The sequence below is a fragment of the Pinus tabuliformis genome, chromosome 5_1 (assembly GCF_031772625.1).
Source record: "Pinus tabuliformis cultivar Carrire ecotype Pingquan chromosome 5_1, CPIR1, whole genome shotgun sequence".
Taxonomy (NCBI): domain Eukaryota; kingdom Viridiplantae; phylum Streptophyta; class Pinopsida; order Pinales; family Pinaceae; genus Pinus; species Pinus tabuliformis.
In genome coordinates, this window is record NC_142305.1 from 600,541,180 (window position 1) to 600,567,482 (window position 26,303).

A 26,303-nucleotide genomic window follows, 5' to 3' on the forward strand; every position below is an offset into this window, starting at 1 on the left:
GTTCTCCTCCTCCTGTCGTGAATTCTGACTCCTCCAGCTCTGAAGATGAAGATAGTGATAAAGAATTGAATCAGCCGCCTCATTTCGTGGCCCCTCCAACAGATGGTCTGGCACCATCCACTGACTCAGCCATTGCTCAGAAACGTGTCCATTTGTCCTCCTCCTCTGATTCAGAAAAGGACGGCTCTCCTGTGGAGGACCCCAATCTTCAAGTTGTTATTGCTCATCCACCCCAAAATGGTTGGGTTGAAGTCAAAAAAAGGAAAGGGAAAAAGCTTCGTGTTGATTCCTCTACCCTTTCAGGGTAGGAATCACTACTTCTTTAGGTTACCAGTGACTTGTTGTAGCTCCTTGCTTGCTTAATTCCTTCTCCGGAACCGAGGTTGATAGTCTTATCATTTCCGGTTGCCGGTTTTCTGCCTCTCTGGAAGGTATCCTCTTGTACAATATTTTTGCTTAATAGAATTAGTCTTAATCGAGAAAAAAAAATAAAAAAACTCTACTATAAATGTATTTTCAAAATAGCTAAACATTTAAAAGATAAAAGGTTGAATTGTAAATGTATTTTTAAAATAGTTAAATATTTAAAAGATAAAAATTCTACTCCAGGATTAAATTGGACCCAAAATAGCATTCCTTATGGGATACTAATTAACATTTTGATAATTATGGGATACTAATTAACATGTTTGATAATAACTAAAACTGTAATATGTGGTGCAGGTTGGATTGTAAATGTATTTTTAAAATAGCTAAACATTTAAAAGATAAAAATTCTACTCTAGGATTAAATTGGACCCAAAATAACACTCCTTGCTTAAAATATTTGGGATACTAATTAAAATGTTTAAAACTGTAATATGTGGTGTAGGTGTAGATGTATTTTTAAAATAGACAAACATTTAAAAGATAAAGATTCCATCATAGCTATATAAAATGTATAAACCCAAACAAAATAATGACTAAAGATCTAATTTGAAGCCATGGAGATATCAAACTCTCATTTGAAGCCACAAATGATATTCACAAAATGTTTAGGACACATGGTTTGTATTTTTAAAATAGCCAAACATTTAAAAGATAAAGATTCCATCACAGCTATATAAAATGTATAAAACTCAAACAAAAGTATGACTAAAGATCTAATTTGAAGCCACAAGGGATATCAAACTCTCATTTGAAGCCACAAATGATATTCACAAAATGTTTAGGACACATGGTTTGGAGTCTCAACAACCTGCATGTTCAAATTAAGCATAGTGAGTTCTTTTTTAAACAACAAAGTTGTAGTTCTTTCCTCGCAATAGCAATGATCAATTTGTCATTTGAAGAAATGACCCTTTTCCACATTATTTCTTCTAAGTTGACAAGTATATTTTTTGGATATTGCACCACTTTATTTTTATTTAAAAAAAAAATAACTAATAATTTTAAAGTAATATTTAATAACTTTTTAATTAATAACTATAATTACTATTTTAATTATCAATTTTAAATCAAAATAATATATCATAACATTGCATTGTACATTATCTCAATATAAGTGAGAAATATAGAAATAGTGGGAAATGTTTGAAGTTCAAGTCTTTCTTAATAGCCCCACACAAATTCTCTATATTTTTTAAAAATTGCATATGGAAAAATTCTACAAAACTTTTATTGCAAGTTCTATGTTTTATGTCGATTGGAGATATCAAAGTTTTTTGTCTTCATTAAGTCAAAATCTACATCTAGAGTTAGCGATGACTGAAGGGGACATAACAGGATGGTTGAAGGCGACATAACAAGATGACTAATATATTGGGGACATAACAGGATGACTGAAGGGGACATAACAAGATGACTAATGTATGGCCTCAGGCTTTGTAGCCCTAGTGTTGGCGGTGGTCATACATCACCAAAAAAATTGGTATGAAGGCCTTTAACCCTAAAGTAAACTTTGTAAAAGTATGATTGCTATATGCTATATGTCACTGGGTGAAGGCAATGACCTAACAAAGATGGACAAGAGGTATTGTACAACATCCTTTTTGTAGGGATGTTTTTTTTTTAGAGATACTATGTGGCGAATTGAAAGAGTCATATATTATAATCTACTAGTAATTTTTTATTGAAATTAAAAAAACATCTTAGAAGATCAAGAGCCAATCTTTGTTACAAACATTATACTATCTATAAAATTCAGATAATGTAAATCATTTAGATTTATCTTCCACTTTTACAGACAATCTTCTTTATTAATTCTTATTCTCAATGACAATTTACATGTCACAATTGTTCCTCAATTTATGCCTTATGACGTTCCTTTGCAACATCTGGTGCAAATGCTAGTTTAGCAATGCTAAAGATATCAAATGAGATTGATACTTATCAACATTTCTCAACAATTTAAATGAGATTGATACTTATCAACATTTCTCAACAATTTAATTTAAATGATTACTACTATTAAAGTATTAGTAACCATTTCTCCACCATTTAATTTTACAGTATTTATATTTGTAATTTTGTTAAATACAAGATTCTTTTGGAAAAGTGTATTTTTTATATTAAAAATTAAACATTGAAATATATTTAAATTTATATAATTTAAAGTAATTTATTTAAAATCTAAAATTAAAATATAATGAAATAAAAGAGTCGAGGTGGAGGAATTGCCTGGACGGTGAAAAGTGGCCGGAATCCAGGCAAAAAAATTTCAAAAATCAGGAAAAGTAGAAGCAGTGTTTGAATCGTGTTTTTGATAGTAGAAATGGATTAAGCACCATCAAAAACGTCTATGACACCTAAAATTTTGAAGTTTAACAACTATAACTTGGATTTACAAAAATCCTTGCCAGATTTTTTCTAAATATAATTAAAATTTCCATAATTTTCCAGACAACTCCTCTGCATTGTTAGACTACGAGTGAAATAAATATAATAATTTTATTTAAATTTTAAAGATTCTAATTTATCAAATATTTGAAGAAAAAATGTACTCAAAAGCCAAAGGGAAATAAAAGTGATATGAACCAATGTGGTAATATTTGAATGTTCATTATTCTCAGCAAATTTCCAGCTAAAACCTTCTAAAATAATTATTACTAAAGTTGTCCTAACTGATGCTATCCACATCTGCCACCTCCACGTTTTCTTCTTCTAAATTATACGCCATTATTACATTTTGGGAGGTGGCGAAGGCGATGTAGATTTTAGATATATCATCAAGACGATAATCATAACATATATATAGCAGGAATAATATATAACAATAATCATAAATATATAACGATAATCCTAATATATATATATATATAAAAGGAATTACAATAGTTTTGAGATAAGTATGAGGAAGTAACACTGTGAAGATCATGTCGGATCATGGTCCTTCAATGTTAGCATTAATGACCGACCACATGTGAGAAACACTCCACGCCTTGTGATCGTCTCCACTGCCGACGGAGAGTATGGCAATTGATCACGATAATTGGTACACACTGGAGCTGATCTTTTAATGGAAATGGAAATGGAAATGGAAATGGAAATGGAAATTTAGTAGAAAATTTGTTTTTAATCACTTATTTAGTGATTTGTATAATTATTTGAAATTTAGTTAGTTCTTAGATTTTAGATTTGAATCTGTAGCTGTAGTTCTAATCGTTTGATCGGATAAAAATCGCTAAACTTCAGCAAAAATAAACTGAAAAATAAACCCAATTTTCGAGAAAATAGACCAAAAAAGCCAAAGTAATTGCCTCATCTAGGTAAAGGACCAGATGTCAAAATATTTTTTCAAATTTAATTAGAACCCAAAGTGACAATCAACTCCCATAACATGGGGCACATTGGGACTCGTGACCTCTCTCTGACACGACAGAACGTCGGCGTAGACGTGCGCATCGTCCATGGCTGACAGGAGTAGATACTAGCAATTGTCCCAAAAGGTACAAAGAGAGGCCGATAAGATTATTAAATTGGAATTGTTGAATTTTTCTAGAAGAGTTAATTGGTTTGTGGAAAAACTTGTTTTCTTGCACTGGATCATTGTGCAATTACTTTTCAGAAACACATTGAATGTCTTATTTCATTTTAGAGTAAGTTAATTAACCAAAATCAAGAGGTTAAGTTAATTACCCAAAATCAAGAAACCTTTATAGATAGCCAAGCATATACGAAAAATACATCTCTTTTATATGCAATACCACATCCATCTTTTCTTTTCTCTGAGTAAAATTTCAAAAGCATGAACACATGCCATTTTATATGCACAATAAACCCAACTTCTGAAATTTCAATGCTTGGATGCATCCCATTCATATGCTACAGTAAACCCATATTTTCCTTAAATTTCAATCCATAAACACATCCATTCATGAGCCATAACAGAACCACAAAAAACAAAACCAAGCCCTGCAATGCTAGAGCATTATCCCCATTCAAAAGCAAAGAAGTAGCAAATATAAACGCTAGTGTTCCACAGTCTTGACTGCGCAAACCAATCATTGCCATCTGGAAAATCAAGAAAATAAAGACGATGACCAGTTAAGGAGATGATAGTGACCCTTTTTCTGGCCTTCTTCGGCCGCCTTTCACCCAGGAGGCTTCATGCTCACACACATAACGAAGAATGTCGACTTCAAAAGCTGCAACGTTGTCCTGCGGCAGAACAAAATTGGACAACCCAGTTCCGGAAATAGGATCTGCCTAAGATTTCCCCCAGTGGAAATCTGATCAGAGTTTTTGCATAATAGGGCCAGGTACTTTATGCGCCCTCTACTTTATAACCCATATACAATTTGTGCCCCACCCCTAAACCCTGGAAAACCTTGTTTTACCCATAATTAGGTCATTTTTTTCCTAAGAATATACACATCAGTTTCTTCATATGCATACTCCGGATGCAAATCCTCATGGGGTACTTTCTCCACAGTGAAATAATTAGGACAAATCTACCAAAAAAGCTGATGGGCTTCTGGAGATCGTATCTGATAACCTAATAGAATTACAATATTCACTCCAGAAAGGGCATTCATGGTGGAAATCAAAGGCTCCACAATATTCTCCAAATAAACAACATCCGTGACAACAATGAAAGCAAATGGAGGCTTCAGTACCTGAATTTGCTTCTCAGTGTTCCAATAGAGCTTAAAATCTTCACTCTTCCAACGTCGGATCCTTGTTTTCCGGCCGAGGCGAGGGAGGTCGCCGCCATGTTTTTCTTCACATTGCATTTGAGGGCGAGTAGAACAGGGGCGATGTCGGTCAAGACCATGTTGAGGCCGAGCAGGGCTAGGCCCATTCCGGTAATGCCGCAGCCAATCCCGAGTTCGATTCCGCGTTTGTTCTTGAATTGGAATATTTGGGTGTATACGGGATTGGGGTTCGGGGTTGGGGTGAGGAGGCAGCGTTCCACGAATTTCACGACGACGAGGGAGCAGGGCTAGACGGAGGTGCCGACGTGCACAGCAACAACAACTGGCAGACCAAAGAAACGATTAACTCTGAGGCCAAGAGTGACATAAAAGAATGGGAAAAAGCAGTAAAAATATCTTGTGAAAAGAAGGCAACTCAACCGATATTTGGAAAAAGCAGTCACACTTCAAATCAACGGTTGAAAGTGTCTCACCTGATCGAACGGAGCAGGGTAAAAGTGTTGACGATTGTTGATGCATAGGAAGGTCTATCGGCCTAATTATATACAAAATATAAAACTAAATTAAAATAAGTTAGACATTTAGACATATTATAGCCAATAAACAATTCTAAAATTAAAACATAAATAAATTATATACAAAATATAAAACTAAATAAAAATATAAATATAAAACTAAATTAAAATAAGTTAGACTACAAATAAAGTTTAAAACAAACTAAAAGCAAAAAGCAGTAAAAATATCTTGTGAAAAGAAGGCAACTCAACTGATATTTGGAAAAAGCAGTCACACTTCAAATCAACGGTTGAAAGTATCTCACCTGATCGAACGGAGCTGGGTAAAAGTGTTGACGATTGTTGATGCATAAAAAAGCCTATCGGCCTAATTATGTGATGTACACGTCACATAGGGGTTCCTCCCCACAATTCCTAATGATGTTCAATCATCATTCCTGATCCCCACCCGCATTATCAAACGTCCTTCCACCGCCCATATCAAATCAATTCACCCTCACTCTAAATCCAACCAGAGAAAGAGAGCCCTCCATTATTGTGTATTTATACCCGTGACATCCTGGTTACTCTTATTATCAGTTCTGCTATTAGACGATCCCCACTGAAGCTCCAATTTAGCCGTAAGGATTATGAAGGGAGAGCAGTGGATCAGTTTGTACTACTGCCTTACAGTATTTCTCACGGTGTTTTTGTTGTTTTTTGAATTTGTTGACGGGGCTGCGGGAACAGCTGCGGCGCCGCAGTCGTCTCCTCGCTGTAGCCCGTGTCGCTACTCAACTATATTGGATGTCCCAAAAGCCACCCTTCGAACAAATGCTGTGCGTCGCCGAGAAGCATTGCAATGGAAAGATGCTTCTGCTTGCGCCTGCGATCGGGTGTGGTGGATGCCTCTACTTACATCACCATTGCCAAATCCTGCGGAATTCCTATAGATATTACTGCCCATTGTAAAAGGCACGTCAGAGAATAAGATTCATTCATTGCTTCTTCTTTTTTTGCAGGCCTGTCATTATATCATCAAACGATCAGTGAACTGATCGACTTGCAAATTTGAATGCAGGCAAAAGCTTTCGCCCAATAGCTGGGGATTACCATAGAGATGGATGGCAGAGTGTAATATGTAAATTTCCTGTACATTACCAGCTGTATGTATATATTTTCTTGTGAAAGAGAGGAGAGTTGTTGTTACGTTTGTATACTGAGTCTTATGAATGAAATGTCACGTCTAGATTTATGTGATGGGTAATGTGGGGGTCTATATATCATCATACAAATGGTGTGTAGTTAGGAGTATTGGTTCAGTCGCTTTCTGACGGAAGATTCCAGGTTGATTCACAGTAATGTGCCAGTTATGCTTAGGGTGCACATAAATAAATGCCGATGTGCTTATGTTCTAAATATATATAGAACCTTTATGCGTACAAATTCCACTGCTATAATGTGTTTAGCTGTTTAATGTATCTATTTTTATATGTTTAAGCAGAGTTTTCCTTTGAAGGACCAACAGCATGCCACATGGGGAAGTGATGAATGCGTATCTCTGGTCTTCTTCATTATCTGATTCTAAAACGCACGTTACACGTGAGTTGAGTTAATAAGTCCCCCGTGATTGAATTGATAACTCCTCAAAACAGTGGGAAAACCTATTTGAATTGGCCAGTCCTGTGTAAAGATAAGCGTATATAATTTTAAAATATATATATAATTTTCTTTCAAATCAATTAGGTTGAGAATGAATTATAAAATCATATTAAATATGAAATTAATGTTGATTAAGTTAATAGCATTATATGTAAAACAAATCATGGTATTTATAATAAAGTGAAATGTCACTGTTTTATTTTAAATAAAAACAAACTTAGGTAGTTATTATAAATATTATCTCCATAGAATTCTTTTATTTATTATTAATCACAATTATATTATATCAAATACAAATAAAGATCAGAATATTTTATGAAAAACAAAATATAAATAAAACAAGATTAATAGCTACAATGCAATACCATCCTTGTTTCTATTGCTAATTAATTAATTGAAGTTATGTCTCTTTGTGTAGGGCTAGTATTTTGTCGTTATTAAAGAATAATCACATTTTTATGATTTCTCATTAATTTTGTCTTCGCATCTTTGATCTTTGCATAGCTTTCCTCTGCACCTCTATACTCTTTGAGTAGGGCTTGTATTTTGTCGCTATTAAAGAATAATCACATTTCTGCAATTTCTCATTAATTTTGTTTTCGCATCTTCGATCTTCGCATAGCTTTCCTCAAGCAACCTTCACATAACTTTGTCCACACTTCCTCACTCCATGAAATAACATATTGCCTAAAGCAACATTAGTGACAGAGGCGAAACATAAGCATATTATCCATATCATTTGTACACGTCAAACCATATACCGATAGAACCAAGGATTACTGATAAACTTAGTGTTTTATGATGGTAGTATCCATGAAGTTATTAAATCATATTATATCACGAAATATTTGTAATGACAACAATTGGCATGCAAACTATTGAAAGCATTTAGTATCAGAACATACAAAAAATGACAAGTGTGCAAGGAAACCATATATGTGAAAACTATGTCGAAATGGAATTTTTTGCGAAGGTGCATAAAATTGCAGTGATAGGTACTCACTATAATGTATAGGTCTACACACTCAACATTAAAAAATTAATTAAGGCTTAGTCATACTATTCAACGAGTCGATGCACAATCATACCATCACTCGAGCGCTTAATAACATTTACTTTGAAACATGTCAATAAAATCATACTTATCGATATTCTAAAATAGTTTTTTTTTTCGATATTTATTTGATGAATCAACGTGTAATCAACACACTGTTCAAGTGCTTAAGAACATTTATTGTTTGCAAACAAGTCAAGAATGGTGCCTAGGTCTTCACAGCTAGTATCTATCAGAGAAAATTGAAACATTGGATCCCTTTTGTACACTTGTTTCAATTCACACACTTCTTTCACACATTGCCTCATTTGATCAGAGAAAATTGAAACATTGGATCCCTTTTGTACACTTGTTTCAATTCACACACTTCTTCCACACATTGCCTCATTTGCTAGCAATGTTTTAGCGCAATATTACATAGATTTAATCATCCTCCCTCTACATATTTCTTTCACACATTACCTCATACGATGGCAATGTTTTGGCAAATTGAAATGTTACATAAATCCAATCATCATCCTTTTGTATACTTGTTCCACACATTTCCTTGTACGATGGCAATGTTTTGGAGAAATGTTACATAGATTCAATGAACCTTTTGTGGCATGGATCAACAGATATAAAAATAATAATTAAGACTTAATTTTACGATTAACAAAACCGTCATTGTTGTTTATTAGCTGATATTAAAAAAATTAATTAATGCTCGATATTATTACTAATAAAATCTATATTCTCGGTAAAAGTAAGTATTTATTTTATGAATCGACACACAATTAAGAAATCATTCTAATGCTTAATAGCATTTACTCTAACTTTTTGTGTAATAGTATTTACTAGTCATAAACAAATCAAGAAAGTCTACATGGCTCCATAACGGTCAGTATATGTTCTAACAAATTGAAAGTATGTGTGGAAAAGGGATATGTGTGGAAAAACCTTTATTCCCCCATTTCTATAGCTCTACATAAGTTACTCTTGTGCACATATCAACTGCCTCGTAGCACGTATTAACGTATATTAAAAAACTTAATTAAGGCTTGATCCTATGGTTAGTAGATATTTTTTCAGAACTTATGATTAACATAGCTTATGTGAACAAAAGCTTATTGAATTTTGCTATGAAATGTTATTTTGTCAAGTAAGATTATTGTTGAAAATTAATCAAAGGATCCATACACGCTCAAAGACAGAAATTATAATATGGAAGAGGTCACAACCAACACCTATGAGACACAAGGAACAAATAATGCAATCACAAACAAAATGTATGTTATAGTGTTTTACTTGTACTAATTAATATTCTAAAGTTTAATGGTGATAGTTATTTTGCACCTCTATACTCTGCACATAAAACTTACATCGTCTGAATGCTTAATAGAATTTACTCTAACACATCATGTAATGATTATTCATTTTAAATATATCGAGAAGATTGTACTTATTGATATTATAAAACAATATTTTCGACATTTATTCAATGAATTGATGTGTAATGAGCACATCATTTGAATGTTTAGTAGCATTTACTACATGTGAGCAAGTCAAGCATATGCATAGGGATCTGCAACCAATATCCATTATAGAAGATTGAAATGTAACATAGATTCAATCAACCTCCCACAACGCAAGTTATCAGATATAAAAGAATAATCGACATGCAATGAGGACATCATTCAAATGATTAATAACATACTAAAATAATAATTAAGGATTAATCCTATAATGAAGCAAAGGTCCATTTTCGGTTAACGTAAGTATTTATTTAGTGAATCAACGTGTAATTAGGACATCGTTCAAATTCTTAATAGTATTTACTCTAACACATTTTGTAGTGATTACTGCTTCTTAACAAATCAAGAAGATAACAAATCAAGAAGATCATATTCATTGATACTATAAAATAGGTTTTTTGGCATTTATTCAATAAATCGACATGTAAACATGGCTCCGTAACCAATATTTGTTATAGCAGTTTGGAAGGATGTGATGATAGTGATATGAGTGGCATAACCTTTGTTCACTCTTTTTTGCACATCCGCATACATCATCCCTCTGCACATATCATCTTTCGGCAACACAGATTAGCGAATATTAGAAACATAATTAATAATTTATCCTATGATTAACATATATCATTTTAGATCTTAATAGCAAGTATTATTGAAATCTTAAGCTTTTCTAGCAGAGTAATGTTAAGATCATTATATATTTAGAGCTTACGTGAATTCAAGCCTATTGATTTTTTCTAGTGGTTCTTTTTTCTTGCTTCTTGTTTATTCATGCTACAGATTTGTTGTGTTTTTATGTTGTTTACAGTAAGAAGAAATTGTAGCACGCTCCTCTCATTTAAAGGTTGTGCAGGTTAGAATGAACAAGGGAACGAAAGCCAATGAAATATGGACCCTTTTCAAAATCTAGAAATGAAATGGAGGACAAAGTTCAAGTATTCTTGTTTCAACATTACAAAAAGAAGCATAACACAATATACATCACTTAGTAAAGCCATAATCTTTACAATATCAAGGGCCAAAGTTCAATACACCAGAAGAAATGAAGCATCATTTCTAATTGACATATATGACAAACTCATAGCTTATAGATGCACTCTTTATGGAAAGAGCATTTATAGTACTATTTGTCTTGTCTACTCAGTTATTGTCTTCTTGTAAACAAGGACGATGAAGAAGCTGAGGGACCTTTGTAATGCAATAAAAAAAGAGGAAATTGATTCTGATTGTAGTTTGTTCAATGGTTAAAGATAATATCCATTAAAGGTAATAAATTAGAGAATGGGGTGATAACAACTCCATGGTTTCTTGGGAAAATACGTAAGTATGTGTAAAGGACTCAATGTGATATTTGTGTTTAGTTAGGTTATGTACATATCAAGAGAATTTTACGAGGCAGTGTAATCATAGTGATCACTTCAACAATACTTTCTTAGAATTGATGTGGGTAGATCTCTATCTACTACATCAGTTACTTAAACAAAATCACATTGAATATAATAAAACACCGTAATTTTTCCAAATTTAATGAATTATGGCCTTTAATCTAATTGTATGTAATCTAGTTACTATTTACTAATTTTGCTGTATGAATTTATGTCAATATTGAAATTCTCAATGACTAGAAAAATATAATAATTATGAATTAATTATGATTTTTTCATTGCAATTGTTTCCATAACTATTGAAATAAATGCAACTTGCATATCATGTAAATTTATCATGCATATTTGGCCTTGGAAATAGAAAATTGGTAAAGCAAGTTTAGTTCTATTATTAACTTTTGGTGAATTGAAAGGAATGATGAAATGCACAAACAAATGAATAAATAGTTCTAAAAACATCATTATTTCGGTATCTTAAATCAATTTATTTAATTCAAGAAATAAATAATTTGATAAATTGAAGTATAAAATTTTGGGTCATACCCAAACATCTAAATGGTATGTGTCGAGTGCAGAGGAAGATTTTATTGTGTTTCCTCCATAATTTTGCATCTCCACAGCCCACAAATTATAATGTGAGGCATATCAACTTCATTATTAAAATAATGTGACCGCAATTACAGAAGCAAAAATCACAAGAGACGTAGTGAAAGGAGCATAAAACATGCAAGAAACATAGAAATACACAAATTAGATTAGGGAAATAGATTTTGAGAAAAATCCAAAACATCTAAATGATATGTGCGTAGTGCGGAGGAAGATTTTATTATGTTTCCTCCGCAGTTCCACATTTTTGCACTTTGAAAATTGTAATGTGAGGCATAACAATTTCATTATTAATATAATGTGAGAAAAATTACAGAGGAAGATATCATAGGAGACACGACAAAAGGAATAGAAATAAAGCAAGAAATAAAGAAGCATGCAAAATCAATTAGGAAAATATTTTAAAATTAGGGAAATATTTTTTGGTTTACAGAAAGATGGGGAAAATAAGTTTTGACACCCAGAGTAGACATTAACATAGGATATATCCAACAAATTAAAAATAGGTATAGAGAGACATGTTACGAATAGTAATAAAAAATTATTATTCAGAAAGTCTAATAATATGCTATTTTGTTTTTTATCAGAAGGCATGCCGAGAAATGCACACCAACCCTTTTCTAGATTCCCATCTTGATAAAGAATTAAGGTGAAACCCTTATTGCTTTTTTTTTTGGGTTCATTTAACTATTTTCTATTATTATTGGTGGTATAAAAATTTATGTATTTCCTTTTTTATTCTAACTTCCTTCTTAGGGGTCTTGTAACTTTTCTTTTGTAGTTTGTAACTATTTATTTAGATGGTTTCTTTTTAGACTACATCCTCGTTCATTGTTATGCAAGACTAAGTGAGTTGTTTTTTTTCTCAACTAGGTTGGTGTTATGTTTAACGTAAAAGGTTTTTCTAGTTTAGAACATCCATAACATTATTGTATTCGAATATTTTTTATGGTGAAATATAAGATGCTATGTGAATGAGGTAGAGTAATGCATGGAGTTGTGAATGATCTTGGATATTTCAAGATGTTTCTGGAAAATCTTATACGAGATAAACATGATGACTAGAATATGATCACTCATTCATGATTGATCTCCAACGCAACTAGCGGCAGATGTAGGATAAATTAACAAATATGCAAAGGGGTCAAGCGTATCTACAGGAAAAACTAAATTTCTTTGAAGCTATATTGGCTAGCATGGAGAAACATATACACTATGAGTTTCAGCCTCCATCTTCACCAAGTTTAGCATCAAAGAATCATGCTAGATAACTACCCCTCACAAATAATAGCTCTTGGTTGTGTACTGATCTTGCAAGTTTTATGGATCTATGTTTATTTTCCTTTTTTGGCAATGAAGTAATTGCAATTTGTAAATTTTTTTTCTAATTAGCTAATGGGTAGTAAATCTAGTAAGAGTGAGGCCAATAATATTTTGTCAAGTTATTCTCTACAATGTAATTTTTTTATTATCATAAACTGATTAAAGGGATAATGCAGATGGTTTTTTAGTACAAAGTTCGAAACATGTTATGTTTTATTTGTTTATAGTTATGCAAAGTGCGGAAGTGAAGAAGAAGTTTTCATTGTGCTTCTTCCATTCCTGTGAACAACCACACGTTCACACTCAGAGCCACCTGCAAAGAAATTTTTCCAAAACTCATTCGCATCATGATATCAACTAAAATGTGCCCACATCGACATAGTAGTGCACATAGTTGATCACCCACTCATATTTCAGAGGTACGAACTTAATTCACAAGTGTGAAATCACACTAAGTATTTGAGAAACTCAAATAAAACAGGTAGTTAATCTTCTAATCATCTACCCCTAAAATTTCCATGTCCCAATATCTAATAAGACAAAATGCTAATTATTAATTGATTAATATGTAGTGTTTTATAGAGGAAGGTATTACTATGTTTACATCAAAAAATTCTAATTAATTAATTATATATAGCTTGCAAGAATGTATGTAGAGGCATGAAACATTGTCAAAGTAACTTTCTGTTCCATGCTTTGGACACTTGTTTTCCCGCACAACACTTTTTCCTCATACGTATTTAAAAGAGGCTTAATTCAAATATAACTATTTAACTCACAAATGTGAAATCGTAAGTGAACTTAGTATTCATGTAACCCAAAAATTTCATGTGCCAAACTTTAATAAGACAAAACTACTAATTAATTGATTAATATGTCGTGTGTGAAAATGTATGTGGAGATACAAGACATTGTGGGAGAAATTTTATGCTATTTTCTCTTCACACACATTTTCCCACACAACACTTCTTCTTCACATGCATTAATAAGATAAAACCACCAATTAATTGATTAATTAATTGTCCATAAAATGTTTAAAACTCAAACACTTCATTTTAATGCTCAATACATTTCTCTCAAGGTATGTTCAATGCATTCTTGCGTGTATGAGGCTTATGTTGATGGTTCAATAGTTTAATTCTCCCTTTGTATGGACTAATGCAATAGGCCTCCTTCCCTATAATCCTCAGACATTCAAAAGGTCAAATATTTACATTGATCAATAATATGGAGTCAGTAGGAATGCCCAAAATGGGATTTTTATTTCCAATAATAGTATATATTGATTATGTAGTTAACCTCTTTTTAATCATTATTGGATCAAGATGCAATCTATTTCACTATATAGTCTTTCGAGCTCCCCATTAGCAAGATCAAATGGTCCATCTTGTTGTTGAGATATATTCTTATGAATATGAACTTCTACCAAGGTACATAGACAAGTTAAGATGTGAGTATAATAAGAATTGTTTTGGTGTTTAGAGAAAATCTATGTGGGGAGTGCACTAGAAAGTGTGTGCGGGGAGTGCAACAAAAAGTGTGTTTTAGAATGCATGTACAGAGTAAGGGACACAAACTACTATGCACACCCTTTCTCAGTAAACTAAACTCCTCAATAACTATGTGTGAATGGGGGAAGGTTTATATTACTTGTTTCACACACTCGTTGCTCATAAACTATCTAAAGTTATACTAAAATAAAATTTTGTAAAAACTGATAATAGTTTTAAAATGCTAGCTTTTAGCCTAACATGAACTGGTAGAAAACCATATCAACTCAAGTTACAAAATCGGCTTGCAAATGCAGTTAATCATCTACACTTATTCCACATCTAATATACACTTAAATTAAACATTTCATGCTCCAAAATTTAACATGCCAAAATTGCTAATTAATTGATTTATGTGTAGTATTGTGTAAAACGAAAGTGTGAAAAAGAACTGTGCAGAGGGAGAATGTATGTAGAAATGTGGAACATTGTAAAACAAAGTTTGTGTTGTTTTCTCCTCATATCTATTTTCCCATACAACACTTCTTCTTCCCGTTCAATCAGTAATGCACTTAGTATTTCAGAAACATCAATACCAAGGCTCTCTTACTCTATTTTGATAGTAAAACATTAGCTGGTAGAAAAAAAGGTTAACAGAGTAAATGCTATTGAGCACTCAAATGATGTGTTGAATACACATTGATTTGTCGAATAAATACCAAAAATACTGGTATTTATTGGTAGTGGAGCATTAGTTAAACGTAGGGTTAAGCTAGTCAACCTTGGTCAAACCAAAATGGAAAATAACACTTCTATAAAGAAGTAACCCAATACAATAAAAATCAATATTTAAGTGTCACAATATTGTTACATAAATCAAAATAGAATGAGAATTAATATATTAATAAAATAGTATGTTGATATCAATTTCTAAAGTGTGCCAAACACAACAATCATGAAACACAATATTATAAATTGAACTACTTCAAGTGGGAATTTAGGAAAATTGGATTTGGTTTATAGTAATCAATATAGAAACAATCGTTTCTTATTGCAGTTAAGGAAAATCAGTACTAGCCAAATTAATGACGATTATTAATTAATGAATACTATTAAACTTAATAACAATTAAATGTCCTTTCATAACGTTGATGTCAATTCATGATTTACACGACATATGGAATTTGACAAATTTAATGTAGGCCTACTGGATCTGAACTAGTTTCTAGAAGATTTGGGGAAGTCATTTTCTTCAATCATTCAAAAAACAGGGTAATTTTTAAGGATTCAAATACTGTGCCTATTTATAGTATTATAGGCAACTATTCTAGTTTGAAAAGTCATACATATAGAATGTAGGTGAATATTCACAAGAAAAACATGTAATTTGCTATTAAAAATGGTAAATCTTTGGCAAATATTATCCTTTCAAACATATACATGTAAAAAATAGGAGAATTTTGAACCAAATGAGCAATTTTTTTTTTTCATAAAATGTCCAAAAAATAGCCAATTAGCGAAATTTCATCCCTAAAATTTTCCCTATATAAAAGTGACGAGTGTTATCAAGGTTTGTTTTATCATATGTCTATTGTTTTGTGAATTTCCTTAATCTTTTGGTATGCTCATTAGCACTGAACTCATTTCTAAAAGCTTTAGGCAAATAATTTTCTTTGTTTCTTCTAAAACGGATAAGTTTTATCAGGATATCTTTATCATTCATCTATTTTTTAATTTTTTCCTAAGTCTTGTTGGTATCATCATTGTTGAAAACATTTTTCTAGTGAATTGCCTTCTGAATTGTTTTTTGTTTTAAGCCAAAATTACATTAAATGTAAACTATGACATGAATTTGAAAGATGATTTCGATATTTTTAGTGTTATTAATTTGGCATTGATTTTACTTTATCATCCCTGTTCCAGAGAAATGGTAAGCTGAATAAAGGAGGGGGAGGTATGGCTTTGGAGGAATGCTCTGTCACTCAAAATACCGAAGATTAGCTATTACTATTGCAATACTAGCAATGAGATAAATGGTAGAAGGAAGCAATGGAATAATCACACATAAAGAGTGATATGCAGTTAGCCAAGATATATTAATGCTTAGAGAAGATGTCTTAATGCTAATGAATATCATATTCGAACTTAAACAAACACTTGGGAGGCTTGAAGCCGAACTGGATGCTTGTTCTTGCAATCAAGATATGGATCATAAAAGTCTTCATTTTGATATTACAACCCTACACGAAAGGGCCTTTACAATAAAAGTTCATAGTTTTGAACATGCATGCTTGTAGGTTTCCAAATTGAGGTCATATCTGACATTCCTAATGCGATGTAGAGATTCATCTATTATTCTGTTAGATTATAACGTTCGAAAATGAATTCTCTTCATCAATGTCCCTATTCAATATGATGCCATGATCTGATTCTCCATCTGGTCCTGATGATGAACCACGCTATATGGTTCAAAACACGTCAACAGATAAAGTTTGATGTGATCTTCTCCAAAAAGAAAATCTTGCAATCAAGATATGGATCACAAAAGTCTTAGTTATGATATTACAACCCTGCACGGAAGGGCCTTCACAATTAAAGTTCATAGTTTTGAATGGACACACTTGCAGGGTTCCAAGTTGAAGTCAAATCTGGCATTCCTAAAGCGATGTAGAGATTCATTTGTTATTCTATTAGATTCTAACGTTTGAAAATGAATTCTCTTCATCGTTTTCCCTATTTAATATGATGCGATGATCTGATTCTCCATTTGGTCCTGATGATGAACCACACTAGATGGTTCGAAACACATCGACATATAAAGTTTGATGTGATCTTTTTTGAAAAAAAATTCTTGCAATCAAGGTATGGATAAAAAAGTCTTAATTTTGATATTACAACCCTACGTGGAAGGGCCTTTACAATTAAAGTTCATAGTTTTGAATGGGCATGCTTGCATGTTTCCAAGTTGAAGTCAAATTTGGCATTCCTAAAGTGATGCAGATATTCATCTGTTATTATGTTATATTCTAACATTCAAAAATTAATTCTCTTCATCATTGTCCCTATTTAATTTGATGCCTTGATCTGGTTTTCCATCTGGTCCTTATGATGAACAACGTTAGATAGTTCGAAATACGTTGACATATAATTTTTGATGTGATCTTCTCTGAAAAAAGTTCTTTCAATCAAGATATAATCCTCTACCTATGTGTTTAAAGTATATCATTATTCACGTGAAATCTATCACAAAAAAAAATATCAAGCATTTTTATGTGGATCGCAGATTCCTAAAATATTCAGGAATACAAAAATGAGAGAGGTCACCTCCTCCTTGTTTGGAGGATCCTCAAATATTTGACCATCTACTTAAACTCATAGATGATATGCGAGGTTGGAAAACTTCTACCACGTAGTTTTATATTTGAAAATAATAATAATAATGATATGCGAGCTTATGAGATACTTATCGTGAGAATACCAAATAATTTGAAGTGTCCACAGCCTCAACCCTTAGTTGGGAAGCACTAGTTGGCATCTTTTAATCGTAAAATGAAAATTGACTTTACCACATACCACGTATGGTCACAACAACGTTTATTTATTTTTGCTGTGGTGACTGGATGTAGGTTCAATTCGTGCAGAGTGGGACGCAGGGCCAATAAAGAGCAGGTTGTTGTGGTGTAAGGGTTTGGGGCTTTTTGAGTGTGTATTTTTCTGTGAGAGTTTGTGGAAATATTAACATGACAACATATTTTCTAGTTTTTATTATTTATTATTTATTTTTATTTTTCTATAATTTGATGGAGTGAAAATGTTTACGGGACAAAACATGACAAGACAATATATTACAATATATTTTTCATACGGGATTGGAGAGATCTCTCAACACAATAATTTAAAACTTGCTTAAATCTATCCTAACTCCCAAATATGTGTCAAGATGGATCAAATATCTTAAGGTGCAAATATCTTTATTTAATTCAAAAGAAATTTGATCTTAATCCCTTGGAGTTAACATGGATTTAGACTCACTTAATTTCACCCTTTAAATAAGCTATATTCCACATGAACACAATTGATAATGTGACTAAGTCAAGTTCACCTTAACTGCCCAACAAAAATTATTAAAATTAATATTAATAACATAAATTTTATTATTATTTTATTTTGAAGTTATATTAAACTACTTTTATTTTATTTTTATTAATTTAATATTCTTATTTATATGACATTAGTCATGATTTAATTATTTTTTATGTTTTATTTAATTTTGATAATACTATATATATCAAATAAAATTGATGTTTATGCACATTTACCAATTATTTAATTTATATCATTACACTAGTGTTATATTATATAATAGAAAATTTAGAGTATATATATCCATTTTACGAAATAAAACTATATCTTTTATTACTTTGAAAAAAACAAAATATTTTTTATAATAAAAATGGAAATATATTAAAATTCATATAAATTATTTAAAAATTAAAATTAAAATATAATATATTATTTTTATCTAATTTTTAAATTTATTAATATTTAAAAAAATACAAAATATATTCAATTTTTTTAAATCAAGATAATTTAAATTTTAAAATTCATTCATAACCGAAGTACTTTTATGATACGACGAAAATTTTATTTATGAATAATTCTCGAATCACCATAGATTTGGCAAACAAAGAAGAGCTCCAAAGCCATAGGATAATAAAAGTGATGTGAACCAATACTGTAATATTTGAATGTTTGATTATTCCCAGCAAATTTCCAACTAAAACAGTGTAAAAATAAATACTATGGATAACCAAACTAATGCTATCAACAGCTGCCACCTCGACGTTTTCTTCTTCTAAATTATTCCTGGTTAGAAAAGCCACTAGTATGCGCCATTCTTACATTTCTAGAGGTATGTAGATTTCAGATATATTATGTGATGGACACGTCACACAACCCCTGCTGTTGTCCCTTATAATTCCTGATCCCCATAAGCATTATCAAACGTCCTTCCACCGCCCATATCAAACCAATTCACACTCACTCTAAATCCAAGAGAGCCCTCCATCACTCTCTATGTATACACTTAAGTTGTACTCTCCATGTATTTAATATTTTAAGATCTTAAAGTTATTTATGTACTTAAAATAATTAATTACAAAAACTTATAATAAATTATAAAAATATTATTTTATTTTTATTTCATGTACTTGAATGAGCTCATTCATCTTAAGAAGTTTTATGTACTTGAATGAGCTTATTGATGCTTTGCGTTAGTCTTGTTGAATTAGTTATTTACCATTTAATCATAGTTGGACACTATTTATGTGAAAAGAAATAGATTTCAACCTCATCAAATTCAGCGTTATTTTTTGTCACAGATAAGAAACAACAATGTAATGATTAAATATGAAACATCAATCTTACAATAACACGCATCAAAGAAATGTCGTAGTAATGTTAAAATGAAAAATACAAATATAGAACCTATTTTTATCTGAATTTGACATATAGTAATCTTGCATGATCAATGGAACATGTATACCAAAATAAGAGTCTTAAGGCATTCCAATTTCCCAGTGCTCATCTTGGTCCTCACTTTCTAAATTGTGAGCATGATCTTCTCTAAATGAACTGTCATTATGAGCCTCCAAAACATTATGCTCTATATCAAGTTCATTAGAGAAATTTTTTATATTGCTTTCTACCTTTCTATCATAATCTGATCGCCAAAGAGTTAGCGCTCTTTCATATGGAAAATTCTCAATGTCATATTTTGTTACATATAATCTTAAACATGTATTCACATGTTTATCGAGCTTGTTCCTCAACTTCGACTTCAAAAATGATAATGCACTAAACATTCTCTCATCCTCCACTGATCCCAAAATCATGGTTTGACACAAACCTGCTAATTTGAAATATTCTGATATGTTTTCTTGCAGGTATTGGCTAGCACTTAAAGTAATCTATAATCTTGTTATAACACCATTTTCATTAGGATTCTCCAAAAAAGGATATTGCTTCCACATTGTTTCAGTGAAGCATCCACCTTGTTGATACAATTTTGATGAATCTAACATACCTTCAATTTGTTCTCCATGTCTCGAGACTTTCTTGCAAAAACGGTGTACTAAACATTTTAATCTTTTTTGAAAATCGACTTTTAAAGTTCTTGGACATTAACAATTGTTCCATATTGAGGGTATACCACACACATGGCCTCTAACAATTCATCTCGAGGAAATCGTTCTCTTATCTCTAATGATAGCGATGTTGCAATTTCTATCAAATTTTGTCTCACTGAAATCACAATATTATCAAATTGGTCTCTTAACACGGGGCAATATTTGGTGATTCGTCATGTCTTACTAATATAATGAAAGGGAACCATATACCCACGCACTGTGATACATAATATCCCTTTTTCATCAAACGTCACAAAATTTTTAGAATTTTCTATATTGATGATATTAGTCCAATTTTTAAACTCTGGAGCAGTAAACGAGTCTGGCATCATATACAAATTATCCAATGCAAGACATACTGACTTTCTCGCAATTGTGTATTCCACAATATACATTGTGTGATTCTGAGACATTTTCACGAGAACATTCATTTCGTGTAGCATAGGAAGAATTGCAGCTAATGTTAATAATGTCTCTATATCAGTTAGTCGAGAAAGAAGATCTTGAGCTTTGTCTACATTGTAGCGATTTTCATACATCAACCCTACCAGAGATTTGAACTCACTAAGTAATATTTGAGTTGGTCCATTTAATGAGATCCAACTTATATCAACATCTTTCAATAGTTCTTTTCCATCTGTAACACCATTTGCAAATTGTTGAAACTCTAAATATTATTTGGGACTACGAGACATGAGTCTCACATACAAGATCTTCAACTTTTGAAACTGATGGAAACTTGATTACTATTTTAAATGAAAAATTCATCCTATGAGTCATACATTGAATATTAAGCATATATGGCGAAGTTGATAGTTGTAGCCTAACACAAAGGCCATTCATTTGTCCTTGCATTACTGATGTTCCATCCGCTCCAACACATACCAACTTTTTTGCAATCATTAAATGATCCATATCACTTTCCTTCAAACTATTAAGAACAAGTTTGTAAATAGGCAAATCAACCAATATAGTTGAGCGAGCCAAGGTAATTCGCTCACTATAGAAGATACTTTGCATCTCCACTTATAAAAACCCATACTTGATCCAAGATCTCAAGTATGGCTTTTTATTAGTGGATAAAAAAATATGAATATGAAATGGATTTAACCTTTTTTATTGTGCATATTGAACAGTAAGCTAGATCCATACTCCGCATTGTCTCATTCCATAATAAACACATACACTCAAGAAATCTATTGGACAAGCGAATTCACACCGCTTACAACCTGCGTAGTTATACATCAAAAATTAAATTTTGAGGCAAAATGAAATTTCACAAAAATTATTTAAAAATGATAATGGGAAACTATTAACTTTTAAGACATAAAATATAATAATTCATTTGCATAACATTGAAACAACATCATCCTTGCAGGTCTATCTTAGTCCTTTTGGTTTACTAGTTTGGCTTGGGTCGATATCCATGCTAGATATCTATGGATGGGCTTTGAATCATTCCCATTCCATGCAATCAGTTTTTTGGACAAATTCTATTAGAAAGATTAGTGACTCTTTGAATTTTGTGCAGAAAATAGAATATTAATCCTCATGGATTTGAATGTAGGCATGATCTAGCATGAAATCTAATGTTAAATGAGTAAATTTCATATGGATTTGTTGTAGAATTCCCTTGTTGTTTTACATTTGTGTAGCCATCTATCATGCTAAGAAGTGGGTGAATCCAAGAAAAGTAGAAAAATCAGTCATATAGACACTAGGATAACTATGGAACAAAGTCAGATTCATTTGGTCAATTAGATTCAAAAAGTTTACTGATCCCAAGGGATGTCTTAAATGGGAATTCTATGTGAGCATTTGTAATTCCATCTGTAGTTTGCATTAAAATTTTAATGAATGTTGTTAAACAATAGCAAATTTGTTCATAACTGGGAATCCTGACTAGGTCTAGATCTTGAGGAAATTCTTGAGATAAGGTGATGTGGATATCTAGTTACCACTATGGGAGTACAAAGTTTAAAAGTTCATCTCCCAAGAGTACAAAAAAAAATCTAGATTCTAGACATATAACAACCATAAGAAAAACCTTGATTATTTTAGTTGCTAATTTCAAAATAATGCAACATCAAACATATCAGTCATTGACTCACCAGTATGAAGTTGGTGTAAATCAATATGCATGAAAAAGTTACAGTATTTCTTGCACATTTCATATTAAGGTTAGGGTAATTGATTTTACATCCTTTCAAAGAAACAGGTGGAAGGATATGAACTAGTAGTTTGGATGGAGGCCACCCCACATCTTGTTGTCATATTTTCCTGAGCCCCTCAAACCTCCAAATTTGATAAGGAGAAGTTAGAGTGAAGCCTATATGATGATTATATATCTTTGGTACTCGTCAATAGACTGTGAAATATATTATAATATCAAATTCACCTTCTAGGATGTCTAGATTTCAGAAATTGATTTGAGGTACAAGTCATTACCTAGTTCCACATCTCATAATTTTTTAAGCACAATTTTGTGTGTTATAAATTTTGTTTGGAGGTTTTCTATGTGCAATTATGTTTCAGAACAGTCAGAGGATGGTCAGATAAGGGACAAAAAAACATGTTTCAAGGGATTCTCGGAGAGACCCTCACAATTTTATGTGGCAGTGAAAGGGATTGCAAAGTCTGGGACACAGGGGACCCCTTCAGATCCCCTTTGTTGAATATAGAAACAATATTGGAAACATTAAAATAATATTAAAAAATAAAAATGTGTTGAGTGTAGGCCTTTCTCCTTTGGATTCTCAATTTTTAACGATAGTATCTCTTTACACCACTATCAAGGTGTGATTGGTTTCATGTTGCACCATTAATAAGGTGTTATCAATTTATTACACCATTTGTAGCATGTGACTACCCCTAGATCCTTTTAGAGTCAACCATTTTCGAGGATATCGATATTGTGTGTTGGATACTACACATCTTGAACTTGGAAACTTGTATTAGACTTAAATTCTTCTAAGTTGTAGGTGTATAATGACATTCCCTAGCCTCCTCTATCAATCTATATAAGGAAGGCATACCAAGGGAGAAAGGAGGAAAATTTTAAGATAAACTTATGTTTGGAATCCCGAGCGAGAAATGAGGAAATTTTTATGATAAACTTATGTTTGCTACAATTGAAAGAAGCTCTTCCACACTAGCCTTCATCGATCAAAGTGTTCATGCTTGTGTGAGAGTCAAGGAGGAGTTGGAGCAAGGGATTAAGAGGAACCTTCAACTAGGAACTCAAGGTAAACGCTTAGTGGTTGTAATGTTTCTCATTTATGAATATAGATCTATATCATTTCCCCCTCCATTATCGTTTGTGCTTAGCATTGTATGCAATTCAATAGTAGATATGTTCGTCCTTGAGTATATTAGGTTAGATCTAGGGGTACTGACATTCCTCTTGCTTAAGAATGTTTTAGGTTGCCATTATTGTCTTATTATGTGTAGGAAGTACTAGGTGCTAGTAGTTGGAGTTGAATCTATAGAGCTACATCAACTAGGATTATACATGGAAAACCATCAGGTGAAAGCTATGGGCCATGCTCTTGTTTATCATAGCTTATGTTAGGATGAATTAGAATGGATCTAGAGGAGATCCATATTATAGTTTATCCAATAGTATATCTTGGATCAACAACAAATTTAAGGGTGCACTCACCTATTCACAGGGGGAATTTCTCCATAATAGAATCTATGACTCTATTGAGGAAGGATCTAGTGATTCTTACTTAGATTTGGAAATTACCTTGTCCCTTTCAATTTCTGTGAGTGTGTAGTAGTGTTTTTTTTGTTTTTATTTACTATCTTGGTGGTTATATTCCTAATATGTCTGAGATATAGCTCAAATTTAAGAAAAAATCTCACTTTTAGAGCATGATTTCACCCTATTTTTAAGAGATATAGTCTATCTTGTATCAACAAAAAATTTAAGGGTCCACTCACCTATTCACAGGGGGAATTTCTCCATAATAGAATCTATGACTCTATTGAGGAAGGATCTAGTGATTCTTACTTAGATTTGGAAATTAACTTGTCCCTTTCAATTTCTGCGAATGTGTTGTAGTGTTTTTGCTTTTTATTTACTATATTGGTGGTTATATTCCTAATATGTCTTAGATATAGCTCAAATTTAAGACAAAATCTCACTTTTAGAGCATGATTTCACCCTCTTTTTAAGAGATATAGTCTATCTTAGATCAACAACAAATTTAAGGGTGAACTAACCTATTCACTGGGGGAATTTATCCATAATAGAATCTATGACTCTATTGAGGAAGTATCTAGTGATTCTTACTTAGATTTGGAAATTACCTTGTCCCTTTCAATTTCTATGAGTGCGTTGTAGTGTTTTTGTTTTTTATTTACTATCTTGGTGGTTATATTCCTAATATGTCTCAGATATAGCTCAAATTTAAGAAAAAATCTCGCTTTTAGGGCATTTTTTCACCCTCTTTTTAAGAAATATAGTATATCTTGGATCAACAACAAATTTAAGGGTGCACTCACCTATTCACAGGGGGAATTTCTCCATAATAGAATCTATGACTCTATTGAGGAAAGATCTAGTGATTCTTAGATTTGGAAATTACCTTATCCCTTTCAATTTCTGTGAGTGTGTTGTAGTGTTTTTGTTTTTTATTTACTATATTGGTGGTTATATTCCTAATATGTCCCAGATATAGCTCAAATTTAAGAAAAAATCTCACTTTTAAAGCATGATTTCACCCTCTTTTTAAGAGATATAGTCTATCTTGGATCAACAACAAAGGGTGCACTTACCTATTCACAAGGGGAATTTCTCCATAATAGAATCTATGTATCTATTGAGGAAGGATCTAGTGATTCTTACATAGATTTGAGAATTACCTTGTCCCTTTCAATTTTTGTGAGTGTGTTGTAGTGTTTTTGTTTTTTATTTACTATCTTGGTGGTTATATTCCTAATATGTTTGAGATATAGCTCATTTTTAAGAAAAAAATCTCACTTTTAGAGCATGATTTCACCCTCTTTTTAAGAGATAGGGTAACCAATTGATGCACTATCAAGGCGTGATTGTAACTTTCTAGTTGCATGTTGATGATCCTACAAGGAATGAACACATTTAATAGGTGGAATTTTGGGTATTTTTGCATCTTTCCTCTTCATATTTGTTCTTGGATTTCATTTGGGAGATTGTCTATGATTTATAGATTACGATTTGACACCTAGATAAGCCTCTCATTTTTTATTTTGGTTTTTTATGTGAATATGAGGTTTTCATTCTTTGAGTGTATTTTTGTGATTCGAGCTTGTTTGAGCTTGTTACCTAGTGAATAATGACCTAGGTCGTACCTATGGAAAGTGTCTTTAGATCTAGTTGTGAGATATAGGGCCTTTTCTTTTGTTTCATACTGTAAATTGAAATTATTGAATTACACTACTATATCTTTTGTGAGTTTTGGGTCTTTTCCTC

General features: G+C 32.0%; 1 pseudogene; it reads right to left on the reverse strand.

Moving 5' to 3' along the window:
• Positions 1-4,823: 4,823 nt before the first annotated feature.
• Positions 4,824-26,303, reverse strand: part of LOC149166313 (uncharacterized) — a 28,236-nt pseudogene continuing 6,756 nt past the window's right edge.